This window comes from Cydia pomonella, chromosome 7, assembly GCF_033807575.1.
Source record: "Cydia pomonella isolate Wapato2018A chromosome 7, ilCydPomo1, whole genome shotgun sequence".
Lineage (NCBI taxonomy): Eukaryota > Metazoa > Arthropoda > Insecta > Lepidoptera > Tortricidae > Cydia > Cydia pomonella.
In genome coordinates, this window is record NC_084709.1 from 11,121,528 (window position 1) to 11,130,922 (window position 9,395).

General features: G+C 39.3%; 1 protein-coding gene across 4 annotated transcripts in view; it reads right to left on the minus strand.

Moving 5' to 3' along the window:
- The window catches only part of LOC133519799 (methylcytosine dioxygenase TET-like), a 143,735-nt gene extending 137,037 nt beyond the window's left edge, over positions 1 to 6,698 (minus strand). For all 4 annotated transcript variants that reach the window (XM_061853907.1, XM_061853906.1, XM_061853905.1 and 1 more), the window contains exon 1: positions 6,508 to 6,698. The gene's annotated coding sequence lies outside the window, so the exon portion shown is untranslated. The remainder of the gene's footprint in view (positions 1 to 6,507) is intronic.
- Positions 6,699 to 9,395: the final 2,697 nt, after the last annotated feature.

The following is a 9,395-nucleotide window of genomic DNA, read 5'->3' on the forward strand; positions in this document are numbered from 1 at the left end:
TATAAGCGTAAACTTAGACTCAGCAAATATTTTGTATAACAAGATGTATTTTGTTTCGCAAAGATATCCGGGACTTTTTTGTGTACAATTTAATAATCTTTAATGTTGCCTTACACTATATTTTCATAAAGAATGTAGATTTAGAGTAAAACGCGCATTTCTCCGGGATGGTACACATTTTCCAAGATGGCTACGATTCCTCGAGGTCCCCAAATGTCAAATGGTGTGGGCATGGAAAAGGGGCCTTTAATTTATATACATTCCAAATTTCAAGACTGTTCTAGAGATTTCGAGGTTGGTCTTAATCCGATTGTGCTATTAGTCATTGTTTCATATTCATTCGATCTCTTCTCTCCCGACCTTCAGCTTCACTGATTTAACATATCATTTATCAGGATGGTACTATTTGATCAGTCTCCATCAAGCGACATTTCCTGCGCGCACCGGAAACTGATATATATCCGCTGATCATAGCTGATAATCACTGATAAGTACATTCATATTATTTATTCGCGTATTGGATCAGTTGCAAAGCTTTACGTAATATTGTAAATTTTCTCTAGTTTTAATTTTTTAACTGAGAAGATCTTTATTTCGGATATTTCTGAGGAAGCTTGCATATTGCCTAAATTGCGTAGCATCTAGGTATACAGCATTGGAGTTGGAAGGGAACCAAATTGAAGTGATTTATTAGAAGTTAGTATATTTCAGCACAATACAAGAATAATTTATAAGAAAAAAAAACGACTTCAATGAGGGAGACCGGTGAAAGAACGATTATTGTTGATTTTAGATTTCATACAATGAAATTAAAAAGACAGCGTCCTACGCCTAATTATGTAGAAAAGGAGGTAACATGTTTTTTTTTTGCCACTGCACCCACCTTGACACATTTCAGATTTGCCCTATGGTTGACTGGTAAGATACCCGCAATAGGGTATTCGACTGTATTTAAGATAAATTATTTCACACCATGCATGAAATATCAACCTGATAATTATTACAAAAACTAAATAGGATAGAAATATAAAAATGTGCCTTGAAAACCTAACTGCTTGACAAAGAGAACAAATTGCCGAACGTGAACTATGCATCATCAAGAGTTCCGTTCTGTTCATCATCAAATGTCACTTCTACAAATGTAAATACATGATTTGTTAATGAAAATATTAAGATCACTATATATATATGCCTTTAACATTTGAGGAGTTCCCTCGAGTCATCATGGACCCCATCGTCAGAACTCGAACTTGACAAAATTTGTTTTGAAAATCTAATTTGCTTAACAAACACAGCGAAGAGGACAAATCGCCAAACGTGTACTATGCGTCGTTGAAGAGTACCATTCTGATCATCATCAGCAGTTCCACTTCATCAAATGTCAGTTTTTAAAATGTAAATGCTTGATTTGTTAAAGAAAATACAAAAATCACTATTTATGCCTTTCATATTTGAAGAGTTCACTCGATTCCTCATGGACCTCATCGTCAGAACTCGAATCTGACAAAAATTCGTCTTGAAAATCTAATTTACTTAACACACACAGCGAAGAGGAGAAATCGCCAAACATGTACTATGCGTAGTTGAAGAGTTCCATTCTGATCATCATCAGCAGTTCCACTTCATCAAATGTCACTTTTTTAAAAGTAAATGCTTGATTTGTTACAGAAAATACAAAAATCACTATATGTATGCCTTTCACATTTGAAGAGTTTCCTCGATTCCTCATGGATCCCATCATCAGAACTGAGTTTGACAAAAACGGGACCAATCTGTATATATATAAATTCAAACAAAAAAATAATTTTCACAATCGGTTCAGAAATGACGGAGTTATGGAGTAACAAACATTAAAAAAAAAAACAAAAATCCGAATTGATAACCTTCTCTGTTGAAATCTTGAAGTCGGTTAAAAAGTAGAAATACTTCATTCTTCTTTCCTGACAATTAATTCATTATTGATATAACATTTAATTCATTTCATTTACAATGAAAATGAAGGTGGGGTCTCTTTATTCAGAGTAAGGAAAACGCGTGTTATTTTATTATGAGAATCACATTATAGGTGTTGGATTATGTCATCGTATTGTGAAAGATTCTGAGCCAGTTACGAGTAGGTACCGTTAAATTTTTTTTTTGTTAAAATACTCGAGACTTCGGAATTCTCACCCTCAACTCTAGTCAATAAGATAGAGCTCGAGTGTTTTAAAACTCGACAAAGACTCGAATCTTCTGTAGAAACTGGAGTAATTTTAGAGAAGATCCAACATTTTTATTCCAAGAAGATACGTTGTTTATGTGTACATCCCTACAGTGCAAGGTAAATACACGAAGCTTTTCAATTGCAATGATTTTCTCTTTTTTTTTCAGAAAAATGTTTACAGTTATTGACGTGATCTTTATTAGAAGTTACGAGTCCTTTTGAAAAAGGGGTCCATTCGTATAAAACAAATTTTTTTAAAGCACAGTCTTGTGAAATTCAGTCGATTTCTCAAATTTAGATTCTGATGCGAGTTCTTATTAATCCTAGTAATATATATATAAATGTTCTTAATAATCCTCCAATAGTTATTTGAGCGACAGAGCTTTAGGTCTACATCAAAGAGCCAACTATAAATTCGAAGCGTATTCTTTATAACAATACACGTCAATTCAAAGTTCACGCGATCCAAGACTTGTTCGTTAACAATGATTATTAAAACTTCGCCATATCCATGCCTTGGAAACTTTCTCACCGCGCTGTATATTCTGGTATAACCACACAGGATACGCACATCAGCCTGATTGCCGTGCCGGTGCCGATTTGGTTCTCGATGGGTGTTATTTGCAGATCGGCATATGACAGTTAAAGGACACGAGATATAAAATAGTTGGTTCGGTACATTTTCCCAGCAGCAACGTATAATATTTTAGCGACAAAGCTGCGAACGCTTAACAGCTTCATCCGACCGATTCAGGACGGGTATAAACCGTGACCATTATCATCATCAAGGGCTAAATTAGCAACAACCTGTCTGAAGTCATCAAATGTAGGGATGGAGATTTTGATGGGTTTTCAGTTGTTCTTATTCATTATACAAATTTATAGATGCAACGAATGCCGTTTATAATTATGATGATCAAAAGCAAGATGAGGACCAAAAACAATAGAAACAAAAGACGAACATGAAGGTTAATCCACAATTTGATAAGGCGCGATTTCTCGATATAGAGTTACATCCCATCCCATTCAGCCGGTTGAATAGCGCCGCAGATGTGGCGTTTTTTCACAACCATCTTTCCCACACTACCACTTTTTCTGATGCCTCAAAACTATAGCACACGTACCCTGTACGGCCTCAACTCATTGCCATGCGACTTCCACTCATAAACACCCAAGCATAAGGGCTCCGCACTTCAGACTCAATAGCAGAATTAAGTGAGCGAAACGCACTTTTGTAAACATTTTTTGTGCTCACGTCTGTCTGTGCTATCGGATGCGACATCGGAAATTGAGCGTTTTTTGTACTTACACCTATGAGATGGAATTGTTTGAAGGAAGTCGCATATTACAGTGACTGTATGATTTAGTATTGTTTCCTTTACAAAACTGTAGCAGGATCGACTTCATTTCTTAAGAACTTATTGGTTTCTATTAAGAATATTTTTAAAGTTCACTTTAGTAACTACCTATTCACGTTATTATATTATTGAAAAAAGTTTTGAAGAGTAACTAAATTTACTTTGTTAAATGTTTAACGATATCGAAGATCGGCCATCCGGACTACCTAGGTTTTAGTTTTGATGTTGGTCAAAATTAAACTGATGTCACCTATCACTAACATTTAATTACTATCCGTAAATGAGAGAGAAATATATTGTGCTTGACACAATTACGATCAATAGTGATTAAAGATATCAATATCAGGATTAAATAGCACCTATATTATTTTACTTTTATCAACACTGCCGATAATTTATTTGCCGTAGGTATAAAATTATTTTCTAACACTTACCAATAGACCGGTGGTAGAACAAGAGCATTCACCGGCGCGACTCCCCCGCTCGCTAAAATATTCCCCACAATTACATTTCTACCAAAACTTTTTCCAGCAACGCTGTTTGAACTTTCCCTAGACGAAAAGCAAAGTATAGAAGGAGAATAATACATATATACCTCTAGAGCAGCATAGAACTTTCAGCGGTGTACACCGTGGACGTTATGAAAACTGAAAGCGTCTTTTCGGTTTGCTCTCAAGCAATAAGAGGAGGATTATCCTTCAAGAAAGTATGAATTAACTTAAGATATTTGTAGCAATATAGAATTGGGGGTAGGATGAAAGACGCTTGAGACTTTAGTACAACATCGTTTTAAAAGATTTCTAGGTACGTTTGGTCGTCGTTTGTTATAATATTTATAGTAGTAATGTTTTTGAAATACAGTCATAGTAGTAATATTTTCCTCTACTGTAATTTCCAATTCCTAGAAACATCTTAAACAATTTGTCATGTTATTTTTCTGTTAAAAAATGAATATGTTAGTAAAATATGATTCAGTTTAGCAGAGCTTGATCAGATTTCCCACAAAGCAAGGAAATCATTAACAATGAAAAATTTCCGAAACTAGACCGCCGTAGGAAACATAACTCGCTTGTTCAACTAAAAAGGAAGCATGTGGCATTGCACAATCCAGCCGCCGATGTACCAACAGTTAGCTCGGGCGAAATTGGCCAATTTGTTTATTTGTTTTCATTGGCCTCACTGAACTTGACTCCCCATTATCGCATTCACGGGAGGAAGGCGTATTATTTATTCGATTATTCCGTGGGACCGGGGTCGTCGCAACTTCAAGAATAATCTTTGAGGTTCATGCAGAGTTGGTATGACCAAACTTATGCTTGCTTCTTTATTTTCAAGTAGGTTATTCTCCTCGGTTCTTCTGATCAGGGGATCTCTGATCTGTTCCAAATGCTGAATTCAATATTTTATTACATAGTAAATTTAAACCATTTAAACGGTAACATTGCAGTATTTGGTCGGTCGACTGAATTCATTGTACTCTGTACATAATTAGCATTGTATCGAATATTGCATGCAAGTTCTTGATTGAACCGTCGTCTAAATCCGTGCAAAATAGATAAATGAAATAAATGTATCATTGCAATGACAATATTCGCAAGCCCAAAAGGCCAAAAAGTATTCGGAAAACAGTCGTCGTTTCTTCATCGTTCATCCGATAAGTATTTATTTCAGGAAGGTTTGTGTAAAGCTCTTATTTTTCCTTGAGGCCTCTTCCTTTCCAATTTATCTTGGTTCAAGTCTGTTCCCGAATCTTTAGTCAACAAAAGTTTCGGCAACTTCTACGTACGTTGTTCGCTAGCGGATTCAATTTAGCTCTCAGGAAAGCTATGTTCAGGGATAAGACTGATTCTCTGAAGCATAGGTAGATACCTACCTATTTCCTTAAGTCGACTTTATCTTGGGCTTCACGAAAATTGTGTGTAGGCTCCTAAGGCATGCTGAAGTTTCGTAAAAGGATACATGCTTCTGTCTTTTAATAGAAAACTGAAGCATATAGGTATGCTATGCACCCTGGTAGCTACATCGAATGATGATTAGACTTTTGCATAGCCTTCTGTAATTGGGTACTTAATTCTTAAAGAAACCTAAATGTCGTTAATACAATGGTAATGAGACTCTCAATCTTAAAATTATTCTTTTTCATCTTGGGTTCCTTTCTAAAGAACAATTTCCCTTATCTAAGTAGGAATGGTCATTTCTTCTTATACTGTTCTTACATTTTTGTGGTTTAATAGGTCCTTTAATTTTCCTTTATGTTTGTTACTTATACATAATTGTACATGCATAGGTTAAGTACTTAACCCTTCAATGTACAACAGCCGCTTTTCAGCATGCGTGAAACGAAAACGTTCGTTATCACAAACATCGAAATACCAAATTTTTTTACCAAAAACGTAAAAATAGTTGATACACATCTCGAGTATCGACAGTTTTGTCTCACATAAGTACTAGTGAAACATACATATGAAGATAATAGGCACAATAATAGGGAAAATGAGAGACTTAATACATGGGACCAGCGGGACGTATCAAGGCTCTACTAAGATGTAGGAAGAATAGGAAATACGGATATACTGGAGACACGTGAGTAGGAAATGGGACCAGACCGTACACAGTTCAAGTAAAGGAAGTTCAATTTACAGGCGCATCGATAAAAATCGACATTGTTCCCACTTTAAACTCGTGTCAATTAAGGGCTTAAATGATGTGACATCATGCAGCAGCGGCAGCAGCCGATGCGTCATACGATGACTGCTTCGTCGCTATCGATTCGCGAAAGCACACAACGAAAGCTCCAGCGGAAGCACGCGAACGCGCACAGCGCGCTTCACGCTCCACCGCCGACAAGCTGCCTCTAACTAAAACGCACAAAAAACCAGAAGCTTCCTCGGAGTCTACACTTCCACAACTTGAAAGCTCGCACAAAACTTTTCAATTCGGCGGTACCTTCTCTCGTGGCTCGATCCATGCGGCGTCTTCTTTCGCCGCCTCGGTAAAACAAAACGATTCGAAGGACGCGAAAAATAAACAAAAAGGGAATCGGAGTTCGCGATCGCGTCAGTTGCGCGTGTGTAGCTTCGCGCGGGGATGTAGTGCGCGTGTAAGCGCGGCGCGGGTCGGCGGCGGACTGGCGCGCGCGGCGCTTGCGGGCCGGGGAGGGCGCCGCAGCTGCCGCGGCGGCCAATGGCGGGCGGTCACGTGACGCCGCACGCACCCCGCGCCGCGCACGCTTGTTTACAAATAATAATAATAGGCGCCGCTACAGCTACGCGCTACGAGCTACGCACAGCTGTCGTTGCATTTGGCGGGATTCGATTCGGTACTGGCTTCGATCTGTTTACGAAGCTTTCGCGTCTCTATCGATCCACGCGATTTTACAAATTAAACGCGCCGTGTTTACCGGCGGAAGTTCCGTACCTAACTATTTTCCTTAACCTAAAAAAGGGTTGGGTGTAATAAAATTATTCTGCAATTTTAGCGGAGAGGGTGCGACATTCATCCCTATTCGCGACAGGTTGATGTTTCCGATTGTTTTGCGTTCAGGATGTAAGGTGCTAGGAGGGTGATTGGCGAACCCCAGTGCGTTCCCCTCGTATCTGAGGAACCAGAGGTGGACCACTTGACAAACGGTAATAATTGATACACAGCGTATTTAGGTCTGCACAGGTGGGCTGGTCCCCTCTTCACACCTTCCTTGAACTTTACTGGGATGATAAGGCGAGAAGCCACTTCTTCCTACCGTTACAAGGGTTATTTATTATCAAAGGGGATGAGTAGTGCCGTAGTATTGATTAAAATAAATAGCTCGTACAGTATCGTTCCTAGACTTAGTAGTATACTTATTTATCGTTCGCGCAATATATATACCTACTCGCAATCATTTTGGAGAGATTTTGGACATAAGTGTATAATTGAAAATGCGTACTTCATCTAAGTTCCAAGCTAAGTGCCATTCAAGCATCGTCTACACATAGTAACATAATGATAGGACGAAGATTACGTTTGACAAGCAAGGAGACGAAAGAACTTGACGTGCCGCCATTATAAAGTAAGCAGTACCATGTATTAAATATATTAATATTTAGACATACCGAAGGTAACTTTACTACAACTAAAACTTAGGTCGCTCAAGTTATTTCGGGTGTAGGTAGGTACGTAGCTCGTAGCTAATTCATGTATGTATAATGTTAAGACTGTGTAAGTGTGACTTAATGTCCTATGTCCCCTAGATGGGGCAGAGGGCGTCCACAGTGCGCCGCCATCTGAATCGGTCTTGAGCTTCGTGCGTGATGCCGCTCCAAGTCTTCCCAATATCCTTTGCTTCTGCAATAACGGTCCGTCGCCAGGTCTGCTTTGGACGGCACCGTTTTCTCTTTCCTTGGGGATTCCAACCTAGGGTTAGCCTAGTCAGGTATATGGTCAGATCCCTTCGGAGTGTGTGCCCAATACAACTCCATTTCCGGTGCATGATTTTCCGGTCGATCGGGGTCTCATTGCAGATTCTCCAACAGGTTGGCATTGGATATTTTCTCGGGCCAGTATACACCGAGAATGCGGCGGAGGCAGCGGTTAATGTAGACTTGTAGCAGGCGCGAGATGTCTTTTGTGATCTTCCACGTCTCGCACCCATACAGCAATACGATTTTTATGTTTAACTGTAATAATCTGAGCTTGACTCTCCGCCGTGTCAATTTACTTGATTGCCATACGGGATGGAGCTGTGCGAAGTTTGCTTTTATGGCTACTCTCTAAGCAATGTCCTCTTCGATCCCTCCAGTTTCCGACACAACGCTCCCGAACTAATTAAATTTATGGACTTGCTCCACAGCCTCTGTGCCAATAAGGAGAGGCACGGTACTTGTCGCCCTGCAGCTTATCTCCTGAGTCTTCCGGGATTTGACTTTGAGTCCCGTCTTCATTGCCTCACTTCGAATGTCGTCCAGCTTGTCTTGCATATCAGCGCGTGTGTGGCTCAGCAGGCATAGGTCATCGGCATAGTCCAGATTTTTCAAAATGTTGGACAGTCCCCACTCTATGCCGCGGCACTTATTCACAGTCGTGTGTTGCATGATGCCATCGAGAACAACAAGAAAGAGGAGAGGAGAAAGAAGACACTCTTGTCGCACACCCGTATTCACTGGAATATCCTCCGAGACGAGACCATTGTGCGTCATTCTACAAGAGTAATTCCTGTAGGTGTGTGTATGTTTGTGATTTTCTCGGGGACACCAATTTTCCCTAGCTAGTATTAATACAATAAGATATTTTCCGTACCATGCATACCTATACCCTATATATATATGTTTGTAAGTGACGACGATTGACGATTATGAGATTATGACTAATGTGACATGGCATGAACACATGTGAAATAGGAACAAGTTTATTGAATATGCAGGACCTCTACCGCTGTGATCTTCAGATTTTTTGGAAATTACCTAGAAGTGATCATAACATAACTACTGATTCGTCCATTATGTCTTTACTTTCACTACGTTTATGGGGCACCACAGCAAACGAAAAACTAACAATATCTCGTCATCGTAATCATCATCATTTACGAGCATGGCTCTTGTCGGTGGAATACACACCAGTTCTTTAGGTCCCCCCCCCCCTTTCTCTTCCTCCTAGCTTCGATCGTGCTTTCTAAAATAGTTTTAAAGAAAGTGTTCGTGTCTTATCAAGTGACCTATCATTTTGCCTTGTCTATTCTCTATGGCCCTCAATAGGTTTTTCCTTTTGTCAACAATTCGCATCATTTCCTCGTTCGTTTTTTTTTCCGTCCAACTTATTCTCTCCATTTTTTTTCACGACCACATCCCAAAAGCCTCTAA